This window comes from Sinohyriopsis cumingii, chromosome 1 (assembly GCF_028554795.1).
Source record: "Sinohyriopsis cumingii isolate HCF-2022 chromosome 1, ASM2855479v2, whole genome shotgun sequence".
In the NCBI taxonomy this organism is placed as follows: domain Eukaryota; kingdom Metazoa; phylum Mollusca; class Bivalvia; order Unionida; family Unionidae; genus Sinohyriopsis; species Sinohyriopsis cumingii.
This window is the reverse complement of record NC_142961.1, coordinates 148,525,020-148,537,298: the sequence shown is the minus strand read 5'-3', so window position 1 is coordinate 148,537,298 and position 12,279 is coordinate 148,525,020.

The window sequence follows — 12,279 nt, the reverse complement described above, 5'->3', positions numbered from 1 at the left end:
AATATTTGGTACAATTATTTACTGTTTTCATAACAAAATGAAGCACTTTTTATTTTCCTTAAAACAAGTCCTCCGCGTATTGATAGAGTGGATATTAATGGAGTGGGAGTATTGTATAAACATTACAGATTGGTAGTATTTGACTCAGTTCAGAAGTATCATTTTGTAACAAATATTTCAATAATTCTGAGTTTTCTTGTAAGAATTTTAGTTCGTTTGTTTCCTTATTATATCGTGCATTGTGTGGTCTTGACAAGCTTGCAGTCTATTTAAGGTCACGGATGGTGTACGCAATCAACATTCATCTACTCTCAAATTCTTTAATTTTCGAATATAAGCATTATTGTCATGAGAATTAAAATGTTTACTTAAACAATTTTATTACTTTATTTAATCAAGAGTTTTTCCTTAGAATGTACATGTAGAGCCAATTCATGTACCTTCCACTTTCAGACCTTTGATTTGTTTAAGTATGCATTTATGATGCATTGTCAATAAACTCTTTATAGTAAATTAGCGTCACTAAATTGTTTCTCATAATTTAATTTTGTTTAAGTAATTATTTCAAGGTCGTCTTTTAATGATCTTTTTTTGGTGAAATTTATCTATAATAGCTTATCGTTTTTTGCACTGTTGATTTTTAAAAAAAAATATATCCGTTATATATAAGTGTCCGTTCTTTTAAAAAAAAAACCTTTTAGATATTTAGATCAATATGCCAGTGAATCATGTGTATGCTCGAACTACTAAAGACGTAGCCATGGTGAATTGCTCTTATCAGTCTGAATATCCATATATACATTAGTCCAATAATTTTATTTTCAAATATTTTTTTGTGTACTTAATTTCTCGTACAGTTTATATGTTACGACTCTATCTTCTTAAATTATATAACAGTAAGAAACAAGCAAGTTTAGTAAAATTCAACAGACAATTTGTTCCCTAGAAAACAAACTGAAACTTTAAGAGTATTGTGAATTAAATCCAAATTATTCCTAAATGTTCCATCACAATTAGGAAACTATAAAATATTTTGAAGGAATTTCATAATTCTTGAATGCAGTGTTGTACCAAGAGTCTTGAATGTCTTGATGTATCACAATAATATAATCCAGCGTGTCTTTGAATGAGTTCTCAATAATCATAAAGTAGCATTTTAGTCCTAGAGATCAATGAGCACTTTGTAATTCCAATGAATAATTTAAAGAAATAGTTCATCTGAATTCATATCTGAACACAGCAGTTCACAGACTGAACTTAAAACAGGAATGACGACTGTATTTATAAGAAAAACACTTTATGTACATCCCCACTTCACCTATGTCGTAATAGTATTTTCTGAAACACTTTTGGAAAATTCCAAATTATACCAAAGGAGTTCGCTTACAGAACATATTAAATTCATCAGCAAGTTAAGACCATGAACTGACTTTTTAGTACATATCTTAAAAAATCATGACAAGTCTCAGGTCGGCCACAGCTCTACCCTCCATCACGGACAAAATTCAAACATAACATAAATTTAATAAACAAAACAAAAGAACAATATGTTTTTTTTACCATATGGAATCTTTTTTATAGGAAGAAATACATGCTGCTAGATGTCGGATAAGGGACCTGATACTGGGGCAAGCTAGAGGTTCATTGATGGATTAACTTGGAATACTCTTGTAGATTTACAGGGAGGATCATATCAGTGAAAGCTACTTTTAAATTACTGGCTATTGGCATTGTTCCTTGAACTATTATTAAAGACGATGTATGAAAGTAGCCTTTGATGCTCCAAATTTGTATGATCTAGATTGTTGGCAATCGTGGGTGAAAGGTATTTTGGTATATGATAATAGCCTTGCTGCAGTGTCACGATCGCGGTTTCGATTTTAATTAGTGAGAAAATGTAAACTTAAGCCTTGGACACTTTTCCGTCTTTAATTTATATGAATCATTGAAAGAATAAACAAATGCTAAACAAATCGTAGCATAATTAGTTCAAGCAAGATATACAAATGTTTGTTGCTAATATATCGAGTGACCAAAATTAAATCCTCAGGACTTGTGAGTTTTCGAAATGATGTGAAGTTAGGTTTTGTCTTAAGAATGTTATTGTAAGAATTAAAATTCATAGAACTATTCATTTGAAAAAATAGATATATACATTATTACAATAATGTATTTGGAGAGTTAAAAACAAAGCACTAATAGATGTAGATTTTGACATTGTGATTGGTTGCTTTGTTTGCCTTGTTGATATTAATTTACACTGGCTTTTGTAACACTTATTATTCAAAACTTTCGCATTTTATTGTTATCAATATGGCTTCTGTGATTTTTCATTAGATTTCTGAAATCAACGGTTTCACCAACATATAGTTATATCATATATCATAAATTCTGATTGATCTTGTAGGCAACTACTGTTTTCGAATTTCTGAAAAATCGATCTGTGGCATATGTTTACAAATTAGCCTATTTTTGCAACGGTATGTGCCTCAGTCCGTGGTCCTAACTGAAATTAACCTGACATGAATCAGATGTTTCATGAGACATATATGTTTACATACCGTGAACGAGATTTTGTATTACATGCTGGTGCTGACAGCTGGTCTGGAATCCCCGGTGAAAGTCAATATGTTTCCAGTATAGGTCAGTTTCTATGTTCCACTCCAGGAGGGTATATTGAGTATCTAACAATGATACTGGAACTGTTTGGTGTCTCCTATGTCAATTTAAGTGTAAGATGGAAGTTACTGGCGAATTAAAATTACTTTGAAAATATAGCCTGTTTCGATCCATTTTCATTAGTGCCATTAAGGAATATAAACCAGCTTAGAAGTATATAGTGTGCCTCTTGTTTAAAGACTAATTTCCTGTACGATGAAATAGTCCTTGTTTGTATGGCTCTGTTTGTGAGAATTTATATCGTTTTCCATATATATTGAAATTGCCATATAAACGCAGACCTCTGAAAGAAGTCACCTTCTAGACGAAGACAATTGAAAACGCACGAAGTAAACTGTTTATTGTCAATTTTAATTTAATATCAGCATTATGCTATGTCATTATTGTGATCCTGTGTTTTATGTTTGTGAACATATCCTGATCATCAATATGACTTCTGTTATATACTAATGGACACAGTTTTGGGAACAATTGCTTCTTACAAATGTCAGGTATGAATGTTCAACAGATAAAACGGTGAAATATTGAATGTTTATACATTTAAACCACAACAACCTAATGAAGACAACAGAAAACCATAAGTTTGGATTGAATGGTAATAGACGTTAGATATAAAAGTGATGACGAATATATCGGTTTAAACTACTCATGTTTTGAACCTTGTAGTGACAATTCCATCGGTAATAGTATTTAATAAATGTTAGAAAACTAATTTCCAATTTCTTTTCGTCATAACATATTATGATGCATTGAGATTTGAAACCTGCACACACATGTATTTGCATGTGCGTGTGTGTCAGCGTTTAGTTAAATAAAGGTTCCATACGTTCGTGTACATGTAACAAGCTATTTTGAACATAGTGAAAATGTCCACAAATTGAGCATTTATGTTAGCAAGGCAGCTTTTCGTTATCAGGCTCCCACATAAACGAGCATGTGTGCACACTCTTATGAAATATCTATGGAGTTTTCGTGTCAAGACTTTATAAAGAGGGGACTAATGGCCCACATGTATATAATCTTTACGGCATGTGATCTGCTCGACTTCCTTTATTAGTCGCGAGTTTCTCGAAATCGGCTCGACGAATTTTCTTTAAACTTTTTCTGCTGTTAGAAAGGGGCCTTTTTTCAAAACAGTATAAAAGGCATTGAAATCAAAATTCTCTAAGTAAGGTTTCCATGGGTACAACTATTGATACAGTTTATCAACATTTGCGTGTTTTTCATACCCGGTACCCCCTAAGGCGCCCCTTATTTTGCTGTTTTCGCCACTGTTTCTCCTGATTCCATTTCCGCAATGTATTGGTAGTATTTCACGCCTTGAAAATATACAACTCAATCACCTATACAGGGAACTATTTTACCTTCGCTGCCTCAGGCCAGTCAAATTATGTTTATAGGCCTTATTTCACCTATAACCTTCCACCATATCTACCATTATAACAACAACACAAGACGTCTCCAGAAAACAAAACCGTCCCTTCTGAATTACACTGTTGCACAATTTACTTGTCATCCATCACGAATACTGCACATGCACTCAATAATCGTTACATATAGTTAGGTATTAATAGGGACTACTCATCTTCCATGGACACTTATGGTACTCTGACCTGAACTCACTTTAAAATTAAACCATCCACCCTGTAATCTCATCAACACTGCAGTCTGTGATGTTTTTCCCTGGTAATTGGCTAATTAGTCGGGCTGAGGACACCGACTTCCCAAAATCAACCAAGTGATCACTTATTATCAAGGATGGGTCTGTGTAAAAACTGTATAAAGAGGAGACGTCTTAGCTCAAATGCAAACGTAATATAAAGTCTTACGTTATGTGTTGTGCTCAACTAACTTTATCTAACAGAGAATTTATCGAAATTGGCTCGACGTGTTTTCTTCCACTTTTTCTTTCTGTTATTTACATAATATCCAAGAGGCGTTGTAATCAAAATCCTATTAGTAGAGGTTCAGTTAGCGCAAAAGTTTGATACAATCTATGAAGATTTTAATGTTTTTTATACCCGGTACCCAACGTTGTTTCCTATCGACGATATTCGTCAGGACTTCCTTCGTGGGTAGACTCTGTCGCAGAGATAAAATATCAAGGAAGGTCGATTGTCAGAACTCTCTAAAGAGGAGACATAGAGACCCAACTATATACGTGAGTTATAATATTCTGATCGCATGTATTGTGCTCGACCTCTTTTATTTAACCGCGAATTCGTTGAAATCGTCTCGACTAATTTTCTTCTAAGGTTTCCTATTGTTGGGATTGGTTACTCTTTACCGACTGTCAAACAGGGGTTGAAATCAAAATTCTCCAAGTAAGGATTCAAGGATCGCAAAGTTTGGCTGCAATCTGTTCATAGATTATAACGGTTTTAAATACTCCTGGTATCCGTAAAGACCCTCTTACGTTTTCCGCTTGCATTAGACAAACACAGTCAAAAATGCTTTTGGGAGTCAAATATATCTATGTTTAGAAGATATCCTACAATAATAAATGCCAATATCATTTTGGTGGTGAACTGTAGGAACCAAATATGGACTGAATAGGTAATCTGCTAATCGACTATGTTACAACTATCATATATTCATCTCCGGAATCCAAGAAATCGGGTCGACGAATTTTTAAAAAACTTTTCATACCGTTGGAAGAGATCCCTAACTAGAGATTCTCAGAGAGGCGTTGAAATCGATATATTCTAGTTAGGGGTTCAATAATAACAATCTTTTCAATCGATCCAAATTGTGCGTCTTTTTCATACCCAGTGCCCATAGGTTGTCCCATTTTTTTGCTGATTCCTCTCGATGAGATTCATCAGGACTTCTTTCGTGGCTCGACACTACCACTTAGAGATAAAATATCTTTGAAAAGTCCATGTCAAAACTCTTTAAAGAGGAGACGTACTGGCCCACCTGTATAAGTAAGATATTATCTTCTTGCCGCATATGCTGTACCCCCTCCCCCCGTTATGTAGCTCCAATTTCTGGAAATCGGTTAAACAAATTCTTTCAATGACTTTGGCTTATGTTGGAACAGATTTCTGAATAGAAACTGTCCAGCAGAAGTTGCAATTGAAATCGTTTAGGTACGGGTTTAATTCGCACTAAGTATTATTAGATTTGATTCACGCTGAGCGTGTTTCATACACCTAACCGTATGCTTGTTTACCCAGTTCCAAGGACATCAAGACAACATTCGGTCAACTAAGGGCTTCCTAAACCCGTAGAAACTTGAAATAATTATTCTCTAAGCATATTATGACCACACAAGAGAAATCAATTTCACACTTGTATGTTTTTTTTTTGTGGTTTCACGTTTACCTGTGCCATTAGTAAGCTTTTCGAACACAAATATTAATATTTCGCGCCATGCACAACAGGACGCGACCCCAACATCTAACACAACTAATTAATCCTATTTCAAATTACTAATTATGTATACCTATCAATATCCTAACCCCTTCCTCCACATAGTCCGTGATTTGTCTCTAGTCAGCTATATATAGCTGGCACCAAAGAACACTCTTATTTCTTTAACTGGGTTACGATAACACCAATGCATGCCCTGAAAGGCTTTTAATCTTCAATAAGTTATAACCAATTATTTATGGAACTGTAAATAAATAATGAATACCCAACTGGATATGAATAAGGAATCAGTAACCAAATGTATGTATAAATAGTTGAATCGGGAATAAGTAACTGGTTACTTATTCCTTATTCAATCGGTAACTGGTTACTTATTCCTTATTCAACCGGGAATAAGGAATTAGTAACCAACATGATGTCAATCATGTTAGCCTCTTGTGATGCTAGAATGGTTTTCATACATTCCATGTAAAAAAAGATACGGATATCGAACTGTCTGTGAATCAAAAAGTCTACTAGACGAATCTAATCCACTGAGCATTCGGATTATCTCAACAAGTATATTTATGGCAAGTACCCAAATGATCCATATTGCAACCTCCTAATATTCTGGTTATAACTCGATAGATTTAAGTCACGATCAGTTCAGTTACGACTCAATTACATAATTGTTTCGAGCGTCAAGTTGTGGAGGAAAATTCCCGGTTTTTTCCAGACTTTCGTCAATATTTGCAAAATTCGAGAACTTTTCACGGTCGGGAAAAAAATATCATTTCTCCCGACTTTTCCCCGATTTCCCAGCAGCGTGGGAACCCTGCCATCCGTTCAGAATGAAAAGCCAAAACAAGATCTTGATATTGGATGTCGGAGCGCCACCGTTTTCATTCACGACCAACTGGACTTTGTGATGAATGTGTGTGTGTCAAGTTTCATGTCAATCACCAAAGTAGTTTTGGTTGATTGATCGATTGACTGATTGATTGATTGATTATGTTTTCACGGCGCACCAGCACTATTAGGCTATTTAGCGCCATACAAAATGTTATATGTAGGATCTTTGAAAAGTGGTAAAAGGTTTCGTATCGACCAGAGATATAAAACCAAAGGGTTGAAGGTAAAACGTCAAGACCAAAGTAGTTTTGGAGGAGTAGAGATAACAGTATTGTGCTAACTGATGGACGGACAACATACAACTGGTCAATATGGTGCACTTGATGAAAGTTTGGTTCCAAATGCAAGAGCGAAGGTCAAAGTAAACAAAGTGAGAAAAAATTACATTTGGGATTGAACCCTAGTCTTTCATATGTAATGCCCAGTGTTAGATGTCACTTAATTTTAAAATTTGATAGTTTTTAATAGTTTTTTTTTTCTCCAAGGTTTTAAATTTGTTGAGGGTCAAGACACAAAGCAGTAACAGGATTGTCTCCATAATGAGCATAACAATTATTACAAGTTTTATAAAGTATGGGTTTAAGTTTGTTTCTAAATAAAGTGAAAATTAATAAATATTGTTTTTTTTAAAAAAAAAAAACACAAAACAAATACCTGCAAGTGCTGAGAAATTTCCACTAAAATGTCCTCTTATACACTGCCCAGCAAATAATCCATTTAAGAAATTTTAACATTTAGCCGATGTTATAATTAGGCCTGTAGTTTTATACAAAGTTAATACAAAACACACTGTATATTATATAAAATATCCTGTGGTAGGACCATTACTTTTTCTTTACATTGATGTATAAGCTCTTGAAGCTTCTCGTCCAGCTGCTTCTCAAGATCATTGTTTTTCTCTGCTTTATCCCTTGTACACTTTCTATCTGCATCGCGCAGGAAAACGTCATTGTCCCTTCCCAACCATCGTGACTATTCCGGTTTTGAAAGCCAACTTAGTTGGAAACGAGTTTACTATTGTTACTAAATATTTTGAAAATGCATTTTCAAGGAGTAATATTAACTTTTTTGATTTAGTGGGATCTCGTTATTACATATGCATGCCACCTCCCCTACCAACCCTAAAATAGTACGCCAGGAGCTGATCAAAAGTTGAAGACTAAAAATAGGATGTAGTCAAAATTTACGAGATTTGGAGGTCAGCGTCTTTCTCGCCAACAAAGGTGAATTTTTAACATGTCAAAATATCAAACAGTTTTAAAGTCCCTTAAACTAAATAAATATTGCGATATTCCATATTTATTCAAACGAATTTAAAAGACTGAAATATGAATAGAGTAATTTGGGAGTAAATCGTCACTTGTTGGAAATTTGAACTCATCTCGCTTAATTTTTCTCTGAAATGGAAACGAAATCCAGGCGAATCAGAGAATGAATACGCGTGTTACTCTTCATTGTTTCAATTACACGCCTTCTTGTACCTAAAAAGGGAGTAGTCAATTAAAAGACGTAAAAATACTTAACAACACTCTTCAGTAATAGGGGTAAATCCGTGTTTATAATTCTAGCCAAAGGAGCAGCCCGAAGTTTTTACGTCTTAAGCTGGTGATGAGACCTACTAAAATTAAATATATGGTGATTGAAATGTTGTGAAATTGTCATATGATGTACGGTGGCGTACTAAGCGTTTTGGTACCCCAAGACATCTGGCGCCCGGGGCAACCACTCTGTCCGCCCCTGACCCACTTTGTACGCTATTGATGGTTTGCCGATTTTGGTCCAAAAGTTGACTAATTTTTTGAAGTGTAACATATTTTCGAGCCTTTCCAATGACGTCATTAACTTTATGTACTAATTCGTCATGTTGGCAATGCATCTTCCTGTTTGGATTACATGCCTGACTCTATTCAACACTCAATTTCAGGCAATGCGTATCAGTTAACATTTTAAAAAATATCTGAAGAAGGGTAACATTTTTGCTTTTTCCAAAAATGTTGACAATGATATGCCGTTATGGGTATATCAAATGACGGAAAGAATAAAGCGACCGGATCTCTTTAATTAGTCTTTGGGTCAAAACCTTATGTCCGTACAAACATTCATTTAGGAGGAGTAGCGATAGCTAGATTTTAAAGATGGCCACCATGGTATAAGATTGGTAACATTTTCATTTTGGACCATTTAGACATGATCCCCTAGTGAAAACCCTTTTTATGGAGAAGTAGCTGTAACCAGATTTTAAAGATGGCTGCAGTGAAATTCATATTGGATGTCTCATTTATGATCAACTTGATATCATGTGAAGTTTTTCTCCGTTCGGGAGGAGTAGTGATAAGATTTTCAGAATGGCTATATTGGTTGTCATATTGTACCGATAGTCTCAATTATGCATTTGTATTGTTGTTTATTTAAAGAATAATATTGCTCGTTATAATAAAGGAAGTTCTTAATACCCGTTTACTTGCTTTGAATCTCACACTATTTGTAATAGTTAATCATACGTCTCAGAAGAAGACTTTATCAATTCTAGCTAATATAGCCCTTTATCGCAGCTTCCATATGTGTTATTGTAACATTTTCAAGAAGCCAAAAAAAACAAAAAAAAAAAAAACGATAATGAGACAGCTGAATAAATTTGTACGTGTGCTAACCTTACTTGATTAAATTAAATTTAATCCCAAAATATATACAAAAAGATTTTGGCTGTTTTGTGTTTGAGTTTGTTTTCTTCTTCTTTTTTGTTGATCATCTTAATCCGTGGGGTTTGTGCAATAACGCACGCCGGATATTGTCATTGTTCTCGCAACTACTACCAGACGTACATACAAATCAGAGATTCGCAAATGACCACCGGAATTTCAGAAATTTCTTAGTAACATCAAGTGGCGGTGCGTACATAAACGACAGCAGTATGCGGACATCCATATTGCGAGTTCACAACACGAGCACGTGTCTTCATACTGCGTTTAAAATTCAGTTTCATCTTATTATGTGGTATATCTTGGACACATCATCCATTTTTAAAACGAAGATAACTAGAATTATCATTTGTATGTTTTCTTTGATATTTTTAAGAAAAGGATCCCTTTATGTGAGTAGCAAGTTTAAGAAGCGGACATGACATCAATATTCAAACCAGTATGTCTCTTCTGACGCTTCCTACCACATTTTAGATATTTTGACAAGTATGTTGGGGTGTGGGGTCAGAGCCAAATGCCTATCGTAAAGCTGGAATTCGATTTCACGTATGGGTCGATATTAGGGGGTCTAAGTTTTCTAGGCCTGTAAGTAAGGCCACCCTATGACGCCTCCGCCCTGTGACGACGAATTGCAACATCTCGCTTGGCAATTGGCACCCGACCCCACATCCCACCAGGAATGTCAAAAGATAATGGGAGGGAAAGGTAAGAGGAAACTTGGTCTATGGTCATAGATGCCTCTGCTTCAACTATATCTCCCAGATTTATCGAATCATATGCATAACTGTACGAGAGAAAAATTCCACCCGAGTGTCACTTTTGCAACAGACAAGACTTTGCGGATGCAACATACCGATCCACAGGGTCGAATTTTCTCACATCCCTGAAGGAAAAGTGAGAATGGCCGTTTATGAATTCTGCTGCAATATTCTACCATCAAAATATCCATTGAAAATGTTCCCACCATATGACTGCGTAAAATGTTAGGTTTACACTGAAAAACAAATTGTGAACTTTGAATGACGTTTAATCACACATGAAATACACAGCGTCCGAATTGTGTACTGAAAACAACTTGCACAAAGATACAAAAAAATTCTCTGTTGCTTTGCCAATACTTCCGGTGTCACGCTGGGAATAAACTACATTAAGTTCTGAGTGTTGGTTATTGTTTATCCTGGACTGGAACAAACAATACCTATCATAACTTTATGTAACATTTGTCACTGCACGACACCGGAGGTATATACTTGAAATTCGACCAAGCATACGAGAAACAAATCAACAGCGTAACTTCGCGTAAAAGTCGTTATATGCATCATATATGGGAACACATTTAGAATGTCTCCTATATGCTGAACACGCAGTTGGGATAAGATAATTAGCATGGAATCGGCAAAGAGGATGGTAACATTACGAACAACATCACCTTGAGTTAATATGTAGAAGGCGAGCAGGTGTTGTCAATAGGATTTGCTGTTTTACTTACAAAAATGAGCGCCCGTGCTTGCGACATCTAACTCAGATTAATTCTCAATTAAAGGAACAAAAAGAAAAACGAATAATATTATTCACGACTGCTGAATATTAATTTAATCTGTATTGGGTAAGTATCATTTTGTATCGACATGTGTCGGCATGGCAAAACTATTGATGCATCGATATAACGATAAATCATTTCAACCCTACTGAAAAGCACTATCATACATATAGGAATGTAAGAACGATATACTCTACATCGGTATTCTACACTAGAAACACGATCATACGATGATGAAATGTGAGAAATTTTTCTCCGACACTTTCTGTCTCGTTTTTATTATATACATTTGATTTAATTATATCTGATTTAATACATATTTATTTCAATTTAATTGCTTATCAGTTTTAATTTTTTTTTATTTTTCATTACATGTTGTTGTAATGCAAATTTGTTCGCTAGAGATGATTCGTTTTTTTAAGGAAATAGTTTGACCTTGTCTGTTAGTTTATAAACACCAGGTGTTGATCTAAATCCTGACCTTGTTTCAGAATTTGTAGCGATCTTCGTAAACAATTTCTGTTTTATTTTAAAATGAATGGTTGTTTCCAAGGTCATGATGGGACTTTGTCTTTAAGATATAAACAATTTTGTTTTATTTCTTAGAGTAAAAATCATTGGTTTTCGTCAGGGTCACGCTGGGTAAACGTGATCTGTAACAAATATTTGCTTTTATAAACTTCCAGAAGATGAACAAGTGACCCTTGTTTACGTTTTAGAAAGCCCACATAACCCATGTTTTGGAGAATTAATCTCAGTAGAAAAAGCTGGGCTGTTGAACTGTTGTATGTTGTGCTGTTTGGAGTTATTTCAAATTACTTGGATTCAGAAGGATTAATTCCATTATTTTTCTGGAAAATACGTGTGCTCATGTAATATTGTGGAACAAGGACAGTTTTTATAAAAATTTATTCAGCTATCAGAAACCGGAGTGATAATTTGTATTTCTACAAGGAACTGTAGACTTCAACACTACAGATTGCAGCATATGTCATCGTCTTCCATCTTGGATTCTTCGTCGGGATTCGAACGTGAAATAAGTAGAACATTTTGTTATTAGGACTTCAGAAGTTTTATTTTTGGATAATTCTCGGA